This window comes from Vulpes vulpes, unplaced genomic scaffold (assembly GCF_048418805.1).
Source record: "Vulpes vulpes isolate BD-2025 unplaced genomic scaffold, VulVul3 u000000899, whole genome shotgun sequence".
NCBI lineage: Eukaryota > Metazoa > Chordata > Mammalia > Carnivora > Canidae > Vulpes > Vulpes vulpes.
Window position 1 is genome coordinate 3,082,173 of NW_027325780.1, and position 20,844 is coordinate 3,103,016.

Sequence of the window (20,844 nt, forward strand, 5' to 3'; positions counted from 1 at the left end):
ACCAATGACTGAGTTCAACAGAATTTTGAAGTCCCATCCTTGGGAGACTTGGAATCCTCTGAAGGGTGATTTCTGATCTGTTACTTTCCTTTGATGCCAAGTATCAGCATTACACCACCGTCTAAGCCACTTCCTACCCAACATTTCATCCTTCTCTTTCCTGCACCCAGTCAGACTTGCATTGTGGTTGATGCCTCTCCCAAGAATCCTCTAGATCCCTCTATATTTCCTTCACAAATCTTTCTCCCACCACAAAAAAATTCTTGAACATTAATCCCATCCTGGCATTTGCATCTCAAAGGATATAAACCAATAGTGTAAAAATGTGGGTCTCAGATAAAAATGTAAGCAACTTAATCCATTTAGATGTAAAAATAAGCTTGTATAGGTCTATAGATATCCTAAGGCTACTCGATTCAGAGCAAAGAGAATCATCCAAGGCAGAGGAGAGGTAGCTACGTGCAAATTCTGAATTACCCCAACATTATGGCTATTAACTATATCCCACAGTGATAGGGTGCCTGAGACATGCCCAAAAGTTAGTCAAGTATAAACATTAGGAAAACATGGAAACTAAGTTTCCACCTCATACTTTCTTGGGGCAATTACTTTGAATTCTTCTGTTCTGATCTTATGTTCTACCTTATGCCATTTCATTCCAGTATTGACCCTGATGCACTCCTCACTATCCCAGATATGCATATTTATCTTTGACCCCACTTGTCATCCTGCCCCCAAGAAGCTGAAAAACTGAGCATCTGAAATGTATAGGGCTAAGGAAACCAGACTGACTGATGATATGATGACTCAGATCTGTTCCTTTGGATTCTAGGCTCACTGCATCCAGGCTGATGGGTACCTGTGTGGACTCAATGCCAGCGTAAGGGCGGATGCTTTTAACTATGATATCACTCAGCTAATCCTTGCTTTAAGTTTAGTCATTTCTAGGTAGAAATGACTATCTAGAAATGGTGGTACCATTACCAAAGTGGTGGTAGCTTACTAAATCGTCTAGACTTGTATTGTTCATAATATACCATTTTCAAAGCACTGCCTTGTTTTTATAAAAATGCCATATATTCAGGTAAACTCAGTGTTTGCCTTAGACTGTCATGGAACATGAGCTGGGCCTATCATTCTGGTGTGAGATGCCCAGCTCATGTCCCATGACAGTCTAAGGCAAGTCCATTTCTGCAAGACACAGGGCACTTCTCTCAAGAAACTTTGAGTCAAAAGCCTCTATCTGCCCACCTAAACGCATGTAGGACTTCCTTGAACTCTGAAGCTTCCTACCCACTCTCCTCCTTACTTCTGTTGTGGGATGAAGTCTCTCCTGCCTCTGATGCCTCTTTCCTCACAGGTGTTTCTTCTAATGAGTTATTATTGCACACTCAATTCTACTGTAGAATATGCTTCTCCTAGGATCTCCCCCAACACAGTAAGTTTTCCCCCAAGGATATAGAGCCCAGTAAGGGTTCCCTTTAAAACTAGTTATGAGGAGACATTAGACCAAAGTGATGGAGATGCCAACAACTGCATTTCATGCCCTGTTCTGTTATCTGTAGAACCATGTCTATACCAGAAGAGTCCCAGAAGTGGAAATAAGGGCCAAGACTGTAACTAAGGGCTGGTAGGCATAGTAGCTCAGGCAAAAATGAAGGGAACGGCAGAACAGATACAGCTCACAGCCAAGGATTCTTCCTCCATTTTCCTACCCTTCACTGGTACCAGTAATCTCCTCTGAACCCTCTGTGGTATGATTCTCACACTTGGGCAGAACCAAGATGACACTGATTCCTCATTAGGTACCAAGAACACCTGAGAAACATCTACTCATAATAGCATGTGCATGGGTACATTAAACTTCAGAGTAGAACAAAATCAGCTTTTCAGCAACGAAATCTAGTCACTCATAACTTCAACAATTATACTGAGCCAGAAGACAATGTAGAAACTTTAGCTAGAAAATATGACCCAAAGATTAAAAAAAAATTAAAACCGAACATTTCACAAACGAGTCTAAAGGATACTGTTAACAAGACTCAGAATACTGCTCCAACAATCCCTTCCTTTGAAATCCACTAGAGAACAAGCTTGGGAACAACCAAAATGACTGGTGATCTGCCAATATTAAGACTAGTGTTCAGGCCAGAAAGCAGTGCTAAAATATACAGAGAACAGAAAGTGTGTTTATGTTGATTTATTGTGTACTTCTCCTCCATTATGACCTAAGATCAGCCTCCAGGTGGCTCCTTGACAGTGGCTTATCTGGCTATAGCATTTCTTTTGAAAACTTCTCAGCGTGCCCCTGATGGAAACACTAGAGCATTCTAGAAGATGCTTAATTATATCTTATAATAACAGGGCAAGGGACTTCACAAGTCTACCTGGAAAGAATTTTCTTATAATCAAGATCAAAGGCAAGTCTGATAAATAAATAAATAAATAAATAAATAAATAAATAAATAAATAAATAAATAATCAGTCAGTCAGTCAGTCAGATTCCTAGGATAGGTTGCATGTAGAAATCATTAATGAACCACCTTAAGGCCATGCCCATATTCCCTCAAGTTCCTTTTTACCATTTCTCTGTATCCCCTCAGCTCTGGTTTTCATGGGACTTCCAAGACCACCTCATGCATCTGTCTCAGAGCATCATCCGCAGATTATTGTACCTGTTTTGCCTGTTCACCAAAAGATTCATAAGTGCCTGAGGGTTTCATCTTCCTCACCTCCACCAAATAAGGGAAGCTATTAACTAGTGATTGTTAGATATATGACTTTGAAAGCCCAACTCATAGGACGCCTGAGTGGCTCAGTGGTTGAACATCTGCCTTCAGCTCAGGGTGTGATCCCAGGGTCCTGCAATGGAGTCCTGCATCAGGCTTCCCATGGGGAGCCTGCTTCTCCCTCTGCCTGTGTCTCTGCCTCTCTCACTCTGTGTCTCTCATGAATAAATAAAATCGAAAGAAAAGAAAGGAAGAAAGAAAGAAAGAAAGAAAGAAAGAAAGAAAGAAAGAAAGAAAGTCCAACTCAAAATCAAGTGGGCATTATAGTCTAATACTTGCCTATAGAAAATGGATGAAGAGTACAGTGCACAGGATTTTGCCAGAGATCAGTCTTCTTTGGCTTACCTATCAACCTCTATCCTGCCTCTCTCCGCCTTATTTCTTCTGGAGTACATTAATTGCTCATATGAATCTCTCTCAGTATTTTGTGGAAATATCAAACAAAACCCATCACATATTTGGTCTCACTCTAAATTTATCACAAGTCATGGCACTTTCAGTTTTCCAGATCTGCTTCTTGATTTAACAATGCTTGGAATAAAGAGACTAGGGAAGGGTTTTCTTCTTCTAGCTCCAGGTCTCAGGGAAGCCCTATATCGGAGGCAGTCAGTGTTTAGCCCATACCTCCTTAAATCTCTTTCCCATATTTGGCATAATAGCTCCTTGCGATTTGGCAGCTAATAGCCAGTACTTGTGTCTTTGCTGGAGATGCTATCTATAGAACTCAAAGGACTTGGAATTTATGTCCCCACCACCAGCAGGCTTCAACTAATGGCAGATGGTATGAGAAGATAACTACTTCCCTTCTCTTGGCCTCGATTGATACAACTGAAGTACAACCTATATGGTCTCCAGAGGTAATCTGCCATATTGACCCCTGTATACCATCCATAGGACTTTTCTCCATATTATGCCCTTGTTTTGCCTTCTTTTGCCTATCCTACTTCTTTACTATCCTATGGAATTATTCTTAGTTATAAGTCTAATCATTCACAAATTCTCATCCTAGGGTCTGATTCTAGAGAACTGAACCTAATACTTACTTCGAACTCCTGTCTAGCCTCTAATCCAGCTAAGTCTTTCAGATAGAAGCCTGTAGTGGCAGGCAGGTGCCAAGTACTTCAGGATAGTTCCATCCACTGAAGAGGATGCTGCCAATTACTTGGTCACTTTACAATTAGGCACCCTTTACCTACCACCTACCAAGCTTCTTAATGATCACAAGCATGTGGCACTAGAAAGCATGAACCATTTTCTGACCTGTCAGAAAAGAGTTGAAGCACAAAAGGAAGCCTTAAGTTGTTAAAATGAGTCCATCTTCTGCATCTTCCCCCCAGAATAAATGGGGTTACATTCTGCATGCCATGGAAAAAGATCAGAAACTAACCCTACTGGATCCTCATACTCTAAGCTCTGGAAAGCATGAATACGCCCATCCTTGTGATTTCCTGGGAAACCACTTCCTAAAAGAGGTGAAAGTCCCTAATATCAGTGACCTTCTAAACAGTGCAAATGAGCCCCAGATTAGCTGGGAAACCTGTTTGAAAGTTTTCTGCTTAAATTCAATTTAATTAACATACACTGCATTATTAGTTTCAGAGACAGAATTTAGTGATTCATCAGGTGCATACAACACTCAGTGCTCATTACTTCAAGTGTTCTCCTTAATGCCCCTCACCCAGTTACCCCATCCCCCTCAACCTCCCCTCCAGCAATGCTCAATTTGTTTCCTATGATTAAGAGTCTCTTATGGTTTGTCTCCCTCTGCTTTCTTCTTATTTTTCCTGCCCTTCCCCAATGTTCACCTGTTTTGTATCTTAAACTCCACTGATGAGTGAAACCATATGGTATTGGTCTTTGACTCATTTTGCTTAGCATAATACTGTCTAGTTACATCCACATTGCTGCATATGGCAAGATTTCACTATTTTATGGCTGATTAATATTCCACTGTATTAATAGTTACCTTTCTAAGCTCAGTCTCAAGTATGACTGGGGCCATCTGAGTTCAACCAATTTCTATACCAGCTCTCCTACATTAGACTGAATGTTATCCTTGATCCTAAATCTTTTGCCTCATGTTCATTAGTAATATGTTTCTGCTGGATTCAAACCAACACTTAAATATACCCAATGTCATAACAAATCCATCAATTTATTCTAAGTTGATGAAATAGCCATTAGTATTTTGTTCCAAAGAGCTACAATACCGTATCCATAACTGTGAGGTAGAAGTAGAATGGCTCCTGACACCATTACACCCTAAGATCCACTTAGTGGTGGGTATTTCCTGTCCCTAAAACTTCAGGCCCTGCAGAATTAGTGATTCCGATGCCCCTGGTGAAATAATTCCATCAGGAAGTATAGAATAGGACTTAAAGCTGCAATTGGTCACTTTAAGAACCCCTTGCCAAAGGCCAGCAGGCAAAGAGAGGAATTAATGTTATGGCAGGGGTCACTGACTTTGAACGTCATGAAGAAATAGTCCCCATTTTGTAGGAGAAACCTGGGTCTATATTTTTGGAGTTGAATGAATGTCTCCTAGACACACAGTGAGGACAAGCACACTACAGTATCCATGACCTAAAAAGCTCAAGTTAACTAAGTACTCAGACCCCTAACAGATATAGGTCTAGGTACCCTTACCAAGCAAGCAACTAGACCAGCAGAAATACTGGCAAAGGACAAAGGTGAATCCAGAATCAGTAAAGAGGAAAATGATGAATATGGATTACTGCCTAAGGACTTGTTGAAACTATGGGGACAGAATAACATGATCAGTGTGACAAGCTACTAAGTTTCTTTGTAAATATTCAGTCTTCAAGATGGTGACCAGTCAGAACAAAAGTTAACTCACTATGGCACAAGTGGATCTAAATGTGTGAGTAATAGACTGAGCAAGCACTCAGCTCCTCTTATTTGCTCAGGCCATCCAGAGGTCATCTACAGACAGTTCCATAGGCAATCGATCCCTGTCTCTGTTTTCCTACACAAAATCATGCTTACTTATGTGAGCCCTAAAAGTGCCCAGAAGAACTATCATCAAGGAAGGGGAAGGACCAGGTAGCCTGCCTTCTGGGAGTCTACCTAAATCATTCCTCAAAATTGTCCTACCAAAATTCCTCAGCAGAATTAGCCCAAGTTGACCACAGTCACCTATTCACTAATGTATTTTTAGTGGTTACCTGCCTTTCCTAACTTCCCTCCATGCTTTCTGGAATCACTCTCTCAATAATTTACTTGTACCCAAATTTTTGTCTCAGGGGGGCTTTTTGGAGAACCCAAATAAGCAGGAATTTATCTGAATTGGCTGATTTAAAAAAAAAGATTTTGAGAGAGAAAGCAAAAGAGAGCACACACAAGTGAGGAGGAGGGAGAATTAGACTCCCCACTGAGCAGGGAGCCTGACATGGGATTCGAACCCAGGACCCTAAAATCATGACCTGAGCCAGAAGCAGATGCTTAACCAATAGAGCCACCCAGGGATCCCCTGAATTGGCTGATTTTGCTTGAAAACAAAGTCCCATGATTCATAGGGCTTAAAGGTAGAGGTCATTTTAGATAGAGAAATCAGGGATGTTAATATTTTTCTACTTATATTAGAAAAGCATTTAGGCAGGAAGGGCATGACCTAATTGCTTTATGTCTCAAATATGTAGATGACCAGTCTTGCAGCTTCATTAATACAGAAGCACAATTTGAACACAGAAGCTCAAAAGAAAAATATGATGTAAGGAGAAACCACTTAATCCACAAAGCTATAAATGCTGAAATACACAAAGCTAAGGAGGAAAACATGGCCGTGTGGTAGAGAAGGAATCTGAGTACTTGTCTTCCTTAAGTCCTATTGTTCTACATCAGACAAATGGTAGAAAGTGCCAAGTCTAATAGCACCTAACGCTGCAACCAGACATTAAAAGAGTATAACAGCTTATAGAAACCCCAAGAAGAACTTACAGTTCACAATAAAGGAAAATAGGCGGAAAAACCTGTCCTTTTCCAAAAGGAATCACAGCCTGCTAGCACTCAGATCTTTCATCATAAAAGACATTGTGTCTTTAGAATTCATCTCTATTTTGGTGGGAGTGTCCAACTTATATCCCATAGACAACATCAACATAGTGGACCATATATAGTGACTCCTCTCATAAGTACCTGCCCCTTTCCAAGTAGTGATTGCTTCCCATTCTTCTATAGTAAGCACAATCATAGCCCCCAAACAGGCCTACAGCCTAACTTCCAGAAACTGAACTAAAATACATAGCAAGGGAGAATATTGCAGATGGATGATGTTATATTTAAGTGATGAATCACTAAATTCTAGTCCTGAAACAAATATTACACTCTATTTAACTAATGAGAATTTAAAAGCTTGAAACAAAATATTGCAGATGTAATTAAGGTTGCTAATCAGCTGACCATAGAACAAGCAGATTATCCTGAATGATCCCAGTTAGATGGTATAATTATGAGAATCTTTAAACATGGAAGAGAGGCAGAAGAGACACTGTCAGAGTGATGGGATGTAAAAAGACTCAAGTTGCCATCATCATTGGTTTTTATGAAAGCCATAAGCCAAGGAACACAGGCATCCATAATAGCTAGAGAAGCGAAGAAAAAAACTCAGTTTCCCATTAGATTCTCCAGAAAATAACACAGCTCTACCAACATCACCATTTTAGTGAAATAAGACCCATTTCAAATATAAGGAGTAATGTACAAAATGGTATCTAACATGATTCTGCTTCATGGAAACTTAATATATATATATATATATATATATATATATATATATATATATATATGGAAGATGGAAAGGTAGTTTCTTCTAGAAAGGGGAACTGGGTTGCTTGGGAAGAGGAAATTGTGAGATTAAGTTTATGTCCATGATGAATATAAGAAAATAAAAGACACAGGAAGATACTTAGCCAAAATTAACATTAAAGTAAGCTGGGATAGAAAGCATGTTATAGGCAAAGAATAAGTCAAACTCTCCCTCTTTGCAGATAACTTGATACTGTACATAGAAAACCCAAAACACTCCACCCCAAGATTGCTAGAACTCATACAGCAATTCGGCAGTGTGGCAGGATACAAAATCAATGCCCAGAAATCAGTGGCATTTCTATACACTCAATGAGACTGAAGAAAGAGAAATTAAGGAGTCAATCCCATTTACAATTGCACCCAAAAGCGTAAGATACCTAGGCATAAACCTAACAAAAGAGGTAAAGGATCTATACCCTAAAAACTACAGAACATATTTTTTTATAAATTTATTTTGTATTGGTGTTCAATTTGCCAACATATAGAATAACACCTAGTGCTCATCCCATCAAGTGCCCACCTCAATGTCTGTCACCTAGTCACCCCCACCGCCGGCCCACCTCCCCTTCCACCACCGCTAGTTTGTTTCCCAGAGTTAGGAGTCTTTCATGTTCTGTCTCCCTTTATAGAACACTTCTGAAAGAAATTGAGGAAGACACAAAGAGATGGAAAAATATTCCATGCTCATGGATTGGAAGAATTAATATTGTGAAAATGTCAATGTTCCCCAGGGCAATTTACACATTGGATGTAATCCCTCTGAAAATACCATTGACTTTCTTCAGAGAGTTGGAACAAATAATCTTAAGATTTGTGTGGAATCAGAAAAGATCCCGAATAGCCAGCGAAATATTGAAAAAGAAAACCAGAGCCAGGGGCATCATAATGCCAGATTTCAAGTTGTACTACAAGGCTGTGATCATCAAGACACTGTGGTTCTTTTTTTTTTTTTAATTTTTTTATTGGAGTTCAAATTGCCAACATATAGCATAACACCCAATGCTCATCCCGCCAAGTGCCCCCATCAGTGCCCATCACCCAGTCACCCCAACTCCCCGCCCACCTCCCTTTCCATTACCCCTTGTTCATTTCCCAGCATTAGGTAAGACAGTGTGGTTCTGGCACAAAAACAGACACACAGATCAATGGAACAGAATAGAGAATCCAGAAATGGGCCCTCAACTCTATGGTCAACTAATATTCGACAAAACAGGAAAGACTATCCACGGGAAAAGGACAGACTCTTCAATAAATGGTGCTGAGAAAATTGGACATCCACATGCAGAAGAATGAAACTAGACCATTCTCTTACACCATACATAAAGATAAATGCAAAATGGATGAAAGATGTAAATGTGAGACAAGATTCCATCAAAATCCTAGAGGACAACCCAGACAACACCCTTTTTGAACTTGGCCATGGGAACTTCTTGCAAGATACATCTATGAAGGCAAGAGAAACACAAGCAAAAATGAATTATTGGGATTTCATCAAGATAAGAAGCTTCTGCACAGCAAAAGAAGCAGTCAACAAAACTAAAAGACAACCTACAGAATGGGAGAAGATATTTACAAATGGCATACCAGATAAAGGGCTGCATCCAAGATCTATAAAGAACTTAACTCAACAGCAAAGAAACAAACAATCCAATTACAAAATGGGCAAAAGACATGAACAAAAATCTCACAGAGGAAGACATACACATGGCCAACAAGCACATGAGAAAATGCTCTGCATCCCTTGCCATAGGGCAATACAAATCAAAACCACAATGAGATACCACCTCACACCCATGAGAATGGGGAAAATTAACAAGGCAGGAAACCACAAATGTTGGAGAGGATGTGGAGAAAGGGGAACCCGCTTACACTGTTGGTGGGAATGTGAACTGGTGCAGCCACTCTGGAAAACTGTGTGGAGGTTCCTCAAAGAGGTAAAAATAGACCTGCCCTACGACCCAGCAATTGCACTGCTGGGGATTTACCCCAAAGATACAGATGCAATGAAACGCCGGGACACCTGCACCCCAATGTTTATAGCAGCCATGTCCACAATAGCCAAACTGTGGAAGGAGCCTCGGTGTCCATCGACAGATGAATGGATAAAGTAGATGTGGTTTATGTATACGATGGAATATTACTCAGCCATTAGAATCGACAAACACCCACCATTTGCTTCGACGTGGATTGAACCGTAGGGTATTATGCTAGTGAAATAAGTCAATCGGAGGAGGACAAACATTATATGGTCTCATTCATTTGGGGAATATAAAACATAGTGAAAGGGAATAAAGGGAAAAGGAGAAAAAATGAGTGGGAAATATCAGAAAAGGAGACAGAACATGAGAGACTCCTAACTCTGGGAAATGAACAAGGGGTGGTGGAAGGGGAGGTGGGAGGGGGGTTGGGGTGACTGGGTGATGGGCACTGAGGGAGGCACTTGGCGGGATGAGCACTGGGTGTTATGCTATATGTTGGCAAATTGAACTCCAATAAAAAATAAATAAATAAAAAGAAAGGGAATAAAGGGGAAAGGAGATAAAATGAATGGGAAATATCAGTGAGGGTGACAGACATAAGAGACACCTAACTCTGGGAAACGAACAAGGGGTGGTGGAAAGAGAAGTGGACAAGGGGTTGGGGTCACTGGGTGATGGGCACTGAGCGGGGCACTAGACGGGATGAGGTTTGGGTGTTATGCTATATGTTGGCATATTGAACTCCAATAAAATATATATACAAAAAAAAGAAAACATGTTATAGACTGAGGTCCATAATACTAATCTTCAAAAAACTTACAAATAAAACACTTAAGAAGTAGGGATTCAAAAGCCTGGCATAGATTTTAACAAGTACCTATGAAGCTTGTAAAAATGTACTTAATTCTAAGAAACTAATTTAAGGAAGGCATGAATTTTGTAAATAATGGCGTGGTATTACATCTAGATATTGACATCAATATAATCTACTGATCTATTCAGATTTCTCCCATTTTACCTGTGATAATGTAAAGTTGAAGGTGCAGGGACCAAAAGGAGAGTCCAAGATGGCAGAGGAGTAGGAGACCTTAGTTAGCTAGCTAGCAAATCATTCTGAACACCTGTAAACTCAACTAGAGATCTAAGAAAAGAATTGCTGCAATTAGACAAGTAGAAAAGTGATCACTTTCTGCAGGTAGGAGGCACAGAGACGTGAATCCAAGGCAACATGTGGGAAGATAAACTGTGGGAGGAGGTGGGTAGGAAGCCTTAGTAAGCCAGCAACAGAAAGTGAAATAGCAGCGGAACACAAAATCAGAACTTTTAGAAGTCTACTCTGGTGAAGGATGTCCCTGCCTGAAAGGCACTGAGGTGGTGAATCAGTGGGGAGGAATCCCTGGTGAGACAGTGTGGTGTCAGGATCCCCAGGATGACAGAAAGAACAGGGGGCGCCTGAGTGCAGTAGAGTTCCCAAGCATCAGAGCAGGGAAGTTGGCTGCAATCAGTGAGCCCTGGAGTGGACTTTCAGCTCAGTGTTGCCATAAAGCCTCAAACCCCGGTATGCTCAGGGGACCCCTCTCCAAGCAGGGGCTTAGTAAGTGGCAAAACCTTGGCAAGATCCTCCCTCCCCTGGGAGGAGCAGCATGGGTTGGAGCTGCAGAAATCTGTAAAGTTTGGAGACTCCAAGAGGGCTCATGTGCCTGAGATAAAAATGCTCAGTCAGTCACAGGCTGGATGAGCAGAGTGTGGATGGGGACGAGGGAGAGAGGAGTGATGGACTGCTTTTCTCTGAGGGCTCACTGAGGAGAGGGGCCCAGAGCTTTGGGCTCTGAGGCTGGAGACTGGGAGGCAGCCATTTTCACTCTCATCCTCTAAAGCTGCAGCAGAAAGCCTTCAGGGAACAAAAACCACATACACGGAGCAATCTCCAGCCACTTACCCTGAGCCTGGCCCCCTAACAAGGGCAGAGCAATTCCACAAGGGCAAAGACACCGAGAATCAGCACAATAGGCCCCTCCCCCAAAAGATCAGCACTACACCTGGCCAAGACCAAGTTTACCCACCACACAGAACTACAAAACTCCAGTGCTAGGGGAAAATAGTATATGGAATTCATAGGTTCTCTCATGATTCTTTAGTCTTTCAGTTTAAATTTTCATTCTCTTTCCTTTTTGACCAATTTCTTATTTTATCAACTTTAAGTCTTTAGATTTTCATCATTACAGTTACATTTATCCTTTCAATATATTTGTTTTTATGTATAGGAAAGGTTAGAATGTAACTGTAAAAATGGAAATTAAAGATTTTTTTAAAAAAGAGAACATAACCAGACAGGTGAATTGTGTTCTGTTCTAGCAAAACACTAGATTCTCTATTTTGATCTTTGTTAGAAGAAAAACATACAAAAATATTAAGTACAAGAAATTTCTCTTTACAATTTTGTGATATAGTTTCTTCTAACAAACAGACCAAAATAAACCCAAGACATAGTGTATTGCTCTGTTCTCTTCACCTGTTTACATGCCTTTGTTTTGTTTTGTTTTTACCTTTTAATTTGTTTTTACAGTTATGTTCTATCCCTTCATTGAATTTTACTTTTGTACATATAAGTTTTTCTTTCTTTATAATTTTGGAACCTACTTTTCTAACAAATAAAAATACATCCAATCTAGTGTATTTGCTCTGTTCTATTCACCTGAATTATTAAGAAAAATATTGTTTCAAGTCTTTTCTAATTTGTTTAGTATATATTTCTCTGGGGTGGTTGTTGCCACTTTACTGTTCTCTCATTCATCTATTCTTCTCTTGACAGAATGATAAGACAGAAAAAACACCTCACCTCAAAACAGAGAGCAAGAGGCAGTACTGACTGCCACGGACCTAATCAGTATGGATATAAGTAAGATATTGAAACTAGAGTTCAGAATGATTATAAAGATACTAGCTGGGCTTGAAAAAAAAGCATACAAGACACTAAAGAATCTCTTTCTGGAGAAATAAAAGAACTAAAATATAATCAAGTCCAAATTTAAAAAGCTATCAATGAAACAATACAAAATGGAGGCTCTAACTGCTAGGATATATGAGGCAGAAAAGAGAATTAGTGATAAAAGACAGTGATAGAGAATAAAAAATCTGAGAAAAAAAGATAACTATTGGATCATGAGGAGAGAATTTGAGTAAGTGATACTATGAAGTGAAACAATATTAGAATAATTGGGATTCCAGACGAAGATTAAAGAGAGGGAGGCAGAAAGTATATTAGAGCAAATTTTTTTAAAGATTTATTTATTTATTTTTATTTATGATAGACACAGAAAGAGAGAGAGAGAGTGAGAGAGAGAGGCAGAGACACAGGAGTAGGGAGAAGCAGGCTCCATGCCGGGATCCCGACGTGGGACTCGATCCCAGGACTCCAGGATCGGGCCCCGGGCCAAAGGCAGGCGCCAAACCGCTGAGCCACCCAGGGATCCCCATATTGGAGCAAATTATAGCTGACAACTTCCCTAATTTGGGGAAGGAAACCAGGCATTCAAGTCCAGGAGGCACAGATAACCTCCCCTCAAAAACAAATCAATAAAAATAAGCCAACACCTCAATATATAATAGTGAAGCTTGCAAATCTCAGACACAAAGAGAAAATCCTGAAAGCAGCTCAGGGCAAGGCGTCTGTAACCTATGAGGGTAGACACATCAGACTGGCAGCAAACCCCTCCACAGACCTGGCAGGCCAGAAAGGGCTGGCAGGATATATTCAGGGTACTAAATGAGAAGAACATGCAGCCAAGAATACTTTATCCTGCAAGGCTATCATTCAAAATAGAAGGAAAGAATGCTAGTCCCCTATGGTTTCTGTCTCACCAAACATCCAGTAATTAATATCGATTTCATTTTGGGGGCTCTGTAGTAAAGTCAGTGGTCCTCAGGAGTAAAGCTATGCTAAGCACACAGCCCTCTGTAAAAGGATGCCAGACATTAGAAATAATAGTCAAGTTTAACAGGTCACCAGATATAGGGAACTGGGAAAGGCAACATCTTATGCCCTTTAAGGAAAGGGCTTTTTGTTCTGATTCCTGGGAGTCCCTGCCCCCTCCTTCAATGTTTTTCTCTGCTGCAAAGGCATGCCCTTCCTCTGGCAGCCCACTTACAGTTACTGATTACAGAGAACATAAAAAGGCCAGTCATCTCAGGCCACCACGGAGCAATTCTGATGGGTCAACACATGCCAGTGCTCCCAGGACCAGCCAAACACTACGTCTACACGGCAGTTAACTGCAACCTAATCGTGCATCCTTCCACATTGCCTATATAGGATTTCATCTAAGCAGGAATCCCTCTGCCAAACTCCACCTTGCTATCTAATTCTGAAAAACCCAACCTGCAACATTAAGCAAAAGGGACATGAAGGAACATGATTCCATTCTTTCCTACCTGGATTGCCTTTTCAACATCATAACACAGCCCTTCTCAATTCTAAACCTTTCAGAGGTCAGAATTGTTCTGGCACCTCTAGAACACACCATGGATTTCCATACTTAGTTTCAGGTTACATGGAAACTTTTGCTGATCTTTATGGCCCTAGATTCTAATAATTTTTCTCCTCTGGCCTGATTCTCTACCTAGTATTAGCTCCTCAGCTGGGGATCTGGTTGTCTGTCATTTATCAAGCCCAAACACAAATGTATAAAGGGCTGAATCTGCTCTACCGCCTAAGGTTAGAGAAAAGCCAGCTCACTAAGGGTCAATGGTTTAAATAAAAATCAAGAATAGGCTCCACATGTTCTATAATTCCAGGGAGGATCCCAACACAGTCACCATTAGTAGAAGGTAAGATAACAGACATGCAAATTTCCACCACTCCAATGCTCAGAGAAATTTACACGCTGTACTGCTACAATTTCCATTACACCTAAAAAAAAATGTAGATGCATTCTCCACACATGTAAATTTAATGTGAAATATGCTAGACCAAGTCAGAATTATTTTGTTATTGTTGTTTTTACCTAGTCCTAACACCCAAGTTTATTTCCTTACTGTTAATCTATACTTTATAGAAGTAAAATTCAGCCCCAGCCTCCAAGTGGGAAAAATTAGGCAGAGTTAGAAGAACTGCCTTAACAAGTACGTTAGCATTCGATCTCAATTTTCCAGGATCTCAGGAAGAGTTGTAACTTCAGAATTTTTTGAACCAACATTCAGAGATACTCCTTGCAATTTTACCATTTTTGCTTTATTATTTTTGGCAGTCTTTCTACCCAGGAGTCACTATGCAAATTGAAAATGCACTTAAAGAACCTGTGGGTGCACACCAACAAATCCAGCTGTACATGCTGCAAAGGCAGATGGTGATGAGCTGCTTGTCTTCTCTGCTTTTTCCCCTGGCAAGATCCACACCTCATGTTAACATTGTATAATTTACAGTGCCTTGTCCCTTATCAGCCCCATGTAAGGAGGAAAATTAGATGGCCCTGGAGGCCTAGAAAAGCTCCTATGTTCAGGGAAGAGATGAATGTGATAAAACACACTCCAAAAGATGAACCCAAAGAAGACATTCTTAGCCATATGCTTCTGCTTCTGGTGGTCCATTTTCTCTATGCACAAGAGAAAAACATGCAAGTGTATTTATAGAAAAGGAACCATGTTCTTCAAGCATAGGTACATTTAAAAATGTGATATCCTCTACTACTATGACACAATCCACTAATATAGGTGTATGTCATTGATACATGATGAGAACTAACTTGCTTCTCTGGGGCACTCTGTTCTGCTTTAGCCTTAAGAGTCTGTTTAGGTTTTCTTGCTGCTAGAGAGCTTTGTTTTGCATCATCTTCAGAGATCCATTTTCCTTTTCACTTAATTCATTCTCTTTACCAAAAACTGCCTCCATCCAGTGCTGTATACCCAGGATTTCCCTTAAGACCAACTAGTCAATCACTGCTGGTCCTTCCACACAGAAGTCATCTCAAAAATAGCCCAGCTGAGGCTCTACCTTACCTAAGGAGTCTCAGAGAACACAGAGCTCCACCACATGTACGAATGCCACCATCTCCTGGTTAAAATGCTGAACATAATCCCAGCATGTCTACCCCACAGTTCACCATTGGTCCTTGTCTGATACTCTCACATGCACTTCCAGCAGGAATGGGAGAGGTACTCAGGGACATCCACATCTTAGAAGACATATGATAGAGAATCAGGTAATAGCAATGTCCCATGGACTCAAACCTATTTCTAGACTCCACTACCATTTTGGTTACAGAGGAAACTAGCTCAAATAGAACAATTTAACCCATTTAGCTAAAAAAAAAAATCAGGTGAGAGTATCTAAAAAAAAAAACTATAAAGATAATAAATGCAGACTTGTCTTCACATGGAGTTCCAACTGGGTTCTTTTGCCTGCTGGGTTAAGAATGGTCCCTAAGAATGTGAAATGGTGCAGCCACTCTGGAAAACTGTGTGGAGGTTCCTCAAAGAGTTAAAAATAGACCTGCCCTAGGACCCAGCAATTGCACTGCTGGGAATTACCCCAAAGATTCAGATGCAATGAAATGCTGGGACACCTGCACCCCGATGTTTCTAGCAGCAATGTCCACAATAGCCAAACTGTGGAAGGAGCCTGGTGTCCATCTAAAGATGAATGGATAAAGAAGATGTGGTCTATGTATACAATGGAATATTACTCAGCCATTAGAAATGACAAATACCCCCCATTTGCTTCAACATGGATGGAACTGGAGGGTATTATGCTGAGTGAAGTAAGTCAGTCGGAAAAGGACAAACATTATATGTTCTCATTTATTTGGGGAATATAAATAATAGTGAAACGGAATATAAGGGAAGGGAGAAAAAATGAGTGGGAAATATCAGAAAGGGAGACAGAACATAAAGACTCCTAACTCTGGGAAATGAACTAGGAGTGGTGGAAGGGGAGGAGGGCGGGGGGTGAGGGTGAAGGGGTGGCGGGCACTGAGGGGGACACTTGATGGGATGAGCACTGGGTGTTATTCTGTATGTTGGTAAATTGAACACCAATAAAAAATAAATTTATTTAAAAAAAAGAAACGACAAATACCCACCATTTGCTTCGACGTGGATGGAACTGGAGGGTATTATGCTGAGTGAAATAAGTCAATTGGAAAAGGACAAACATTATATGGTCTCATTCATTTGGGGAATATAAATAATAGTGAAAGGGAATAAAGGGGAAAGGAGGAAAAATAAGTGGGAAATATCAGAAAGGGAGACAGAACATGGAAGACTCCTAACTCTGGGAAACGAACTAGGGGTGGTAGAAGGGGGGGTGGGCAGGGCGTGGGGGTGACTGGGTGGCGGGCACTGAAGTGGGCACTTGACGGGATGAGCACTGGGTGTTATTCTGTGTGTTGGCAAATTGAACACCAATAAAAAATAAATTTATTATTAAAAAATAAATAAAATATAATCTAAAAAGGTAAAAAAAAAAAAAAGAATGGTCCCTAAGTGACAGCATGTGGAAGGAATGCTCCATATTAATAAAGGATATTCCTTATTGATCTGGAGGGATATATGAACTCTTGCTCCAGAATACCAAATCTGAAAAATCCCAGGTCTAGTTTTGACAATACTTATTACTCCTGTCAGTTGGCCACCCTGAATAAGAACAGGGGACAATAAAAATTTAGCTAATATTTGGTATTGGCTTGCCTATTTAATACCAAGCTCAGTTGCAGGATATTTATGAGGTGACTTTGGAGTGGATATTATACTTGACCAAAAGCTACTTTGCTAAGAAAATTGTGAATATAGAGCAGCCTGGATGGCTCAGTGGTTTAGCACCACCTTCAGCCCAGGGACATTATCCTGGAGACCTGGGATTGAGTCCCACATCAGGCTCCCTGCACGGAGCCTGCTTCTCCCTCTGCCTGTGTCTCTGCCTCTCTCTTTGTGTCTCTAATGAATAGATAAATAAATTTTTTTTAAATTGTGAGTATATCAAAATAGTTACTATGGGTGCTCACTCTCAGCCCCAAAGACTACCAATAAACAAAATCCATAATACATTTAAGGCAGAGGAGTGATTTCATTGCCTTTCCAAGAAGTTTCCCATTTAGTCCAGTTTTACAAAAACTTGTTGAGCTGAAACATAACACACAGAACTTAGACACATAGGAAATTGGTAAATTTCTCAATTCCAAGTGCATCTGGGCTCAGAAATCATTAAGCCAGCTGGTTAGCTCTACCCCATGGGATAAGGAGTTCATCTGAAGATTCAAACCCCCTTTTAGATATAAGTGGGTTTTCAGGGAAACCAGTGATCTACAACCCAATGCTATACTTCTTGCATTTTGTGCCTGGCTCTATTATCTGTAGATCCACCAAGAGGACTCCAGTAGTGAAAACGAGGATCAGGACTACATACAAAGCTGGCAAACATAGTAGCTTAGGTACAAGTAAAGGGAACTGCAAAACAGATATAGTTCATAGTCAAGGACTCCTCTTTCATTTTCCTACTCCTCACTACTACCACGTAATCTCCTTTGAACCCTCTGAGGGCAAAGCCTAGTGTGCTGAGGCCTCAGACCCTGTTGACAACATGGGCAGGGAAGAAAAACTTCTCCCTGACCATGAGGCAGAATAACATCCCACATATGCCCATCACATAGTGATGAAGTCTGAGATTCTCTAATGTGCCCCAGAAAAAAGACCTCGTGTCATGTGACACAGTCAAAAGTTTTACACACAACGTGAATGGGCCTTCAAAACAGAGTACCTTACTTTTCCCACAAAATCTCGCCTTCCCTTCAGGTCCTCCAAGAAAAGCAAACAAGAACATTTAGTTCTACATGTTGTAGCAGACAGTGCTGTTCCCAGAAAAGCTTCTGATATGTAAAAGCAATGGTTTTAAGAGAGATCTAACTATTGCTTTTTTCATTCTTCACATTCTTTGTACACCAAAGTTCAATTTCCTCTAAGGTACCCAAATCTGTTTTCCTAATAGAAACTGAACAGGTGCTATTCAAAATTGCAGCCAAAGAGACTTTGGATTTCTAGTTCCACATGTATGGAGCTTGGAGGTTGCCACTCTGTCCCAACAAATAAAATACTGAACAGACTGTAAAATTCTTCCTGACAGGAACACACAGGGCAAACTGTTCCCCCTAGATTGGAGACAGCCAAAAACAGGGAGTCCCTGTTTACATTCACAGAGACCCAAGGGAGAACCAGAATAGGAAAGGAAATTTTTTTTATTGGCGTTCAATTTGCCAACATATAACATAACACCCAGTGCTCATCCCATTAAGTGCCCCCCTCAGTGCCTGTCGCCCAGTCACCCCCACCCCCCACCCACCTCTCTTTTCACCACCCCTTGTTCATTTCCCAGAGTTAGGAGTCTCTCATGTTCTGTCCCCCTCTCTGATATTTCCCACTCATTTTCTCTCTAGGAAAGGAAATCTTGCACTACATATGACCAATTTGAGAAGTTCAGTGCAGGTACATCTGCGATATAAAGACTCCAGGAAGCCTGCCCAAAGTATTTTATGATTTATCTGCAGTAACTTGACTAGGTCTCCACAATAAGAACCTAAGGAAATTCACTGTTGTATTTACAAGAAACAGAAGAGGAACCAATGAAAATATGCCAAAGCACTCTATTCTTCTAAAAAAGACCTCCCTTCCTCAAGGAGAACTAGTACACCAAACCTAACCTGCAGAGGTTTTATCAGAGCCTAACTGATCTGGAAGGGATATACTCAACTGCACCCTACTCTAGCCATTTGTTCTAACTACAGGGGGAGAAGAACAGCCATAAATACCTATGAAATTCATTGTCCCAAGGTTCAAGTTACAGAGCACCTGAGACTTTATCATAAGATCATGGAATGCTTTTCCCAAACCTCACTGCAATACCAAAGTTCTTTTTACAGTAATTTCTTTTACCCAGTACATCATGTCTGACTACCATAAAAAACAAAAAACAAGCCCCAAAGTGTATCAAAAGCAAAATGGCAGACAAGACATTGCTTTTTGTATTAAGTCCATTATATTCAACTTATGTCTTCTATTGATTACCTGCATAGATGGTTGCCACACTTGGGCAGAACCAAGATGACATAGATTCCTCAATTGGCAGCAAGATCGCCAAGAAAAATCTACTCATAATGGCTAACACATGGGGCACACTGGACTTCAGAGTATACCAAAAATTTCTGGGCATTTAAACACCACCACCAAGTCACTCATAACTTCAACAGCAATATTAAGTCAGAAGACAGTATAGAAAATTTGAACATTATCAAGAAAATAGGGGTGCTTGGCTGGCTCAGTCAGTAGAGCATGGGACTTGATCTCAGGGTGATGATTTCAAGCCCCACATTGGGCATAGAGCCTACTTAATTATATATATATAACCCAAAAAACCCAGAGCTTTTAAGAATAAATGGACAAGATGGTAATACATAATAGTCAGAATACTGTTCCAATGATCCCTTACTTTGGAATCTACTGAAGAACAAACTTCAGAACAACCAAAAATGACTGGTGGGACATCAATATTTATACTAGTACCTGTGCCAGGAAACATTGTTAAGAAAGTAGAGCATACATCAAGAAACAGGAGGGAGTGTTTCCATATCAATCTGTCTACCTCTCCACTATGATGACTAGCTGAGACTCTAGGCAGCTTCCCTAGGAGCATCTGCTACCTGTTTTGTCTCTACCACCCTCTAACCACAAAATCATTAATGAAACATGTGGGGGCCATACCTAAATACCCTCAAAAATCCTTTTAAACTTTACTCTGTGGCCCTCAACCTGGCTGTCATGTGTCTTCAAAGACCAACCCCTACAACTGTTTTGGAGCATTGCCCTTGGATTATTGGACTTGTTTTGCTTGCACACCCAAAGATCCAGAATGCCCAAGAGTTTATACTTCTCCTCCAACCAAGGGCAGCCAGTAATAATCACTAGCAATTACAGGAGTGTGAAAGCCCCCCTCACGACTAACATGTAGTCTAATGCTCCTCTGTGGGATCTGGATGAAGAATCCAGTACACAAAATTTTGCCAGAGATCACAACCTTGCTTGGCTTCCTACCAACTCCTGTCTGCCTCCCTAGTCCTTCACTAGTTTCCCCTGTGAATACTTACTTTCACATACATCTCTCACGGTCTGTTTCTAGGGAACCAAACTAAACAGACTTGTTCTCATTTTAAAGTCATGGAAACTTATGACACTTTCAGTTTTGTGGATCTGCTCCTTGATTAAACAGT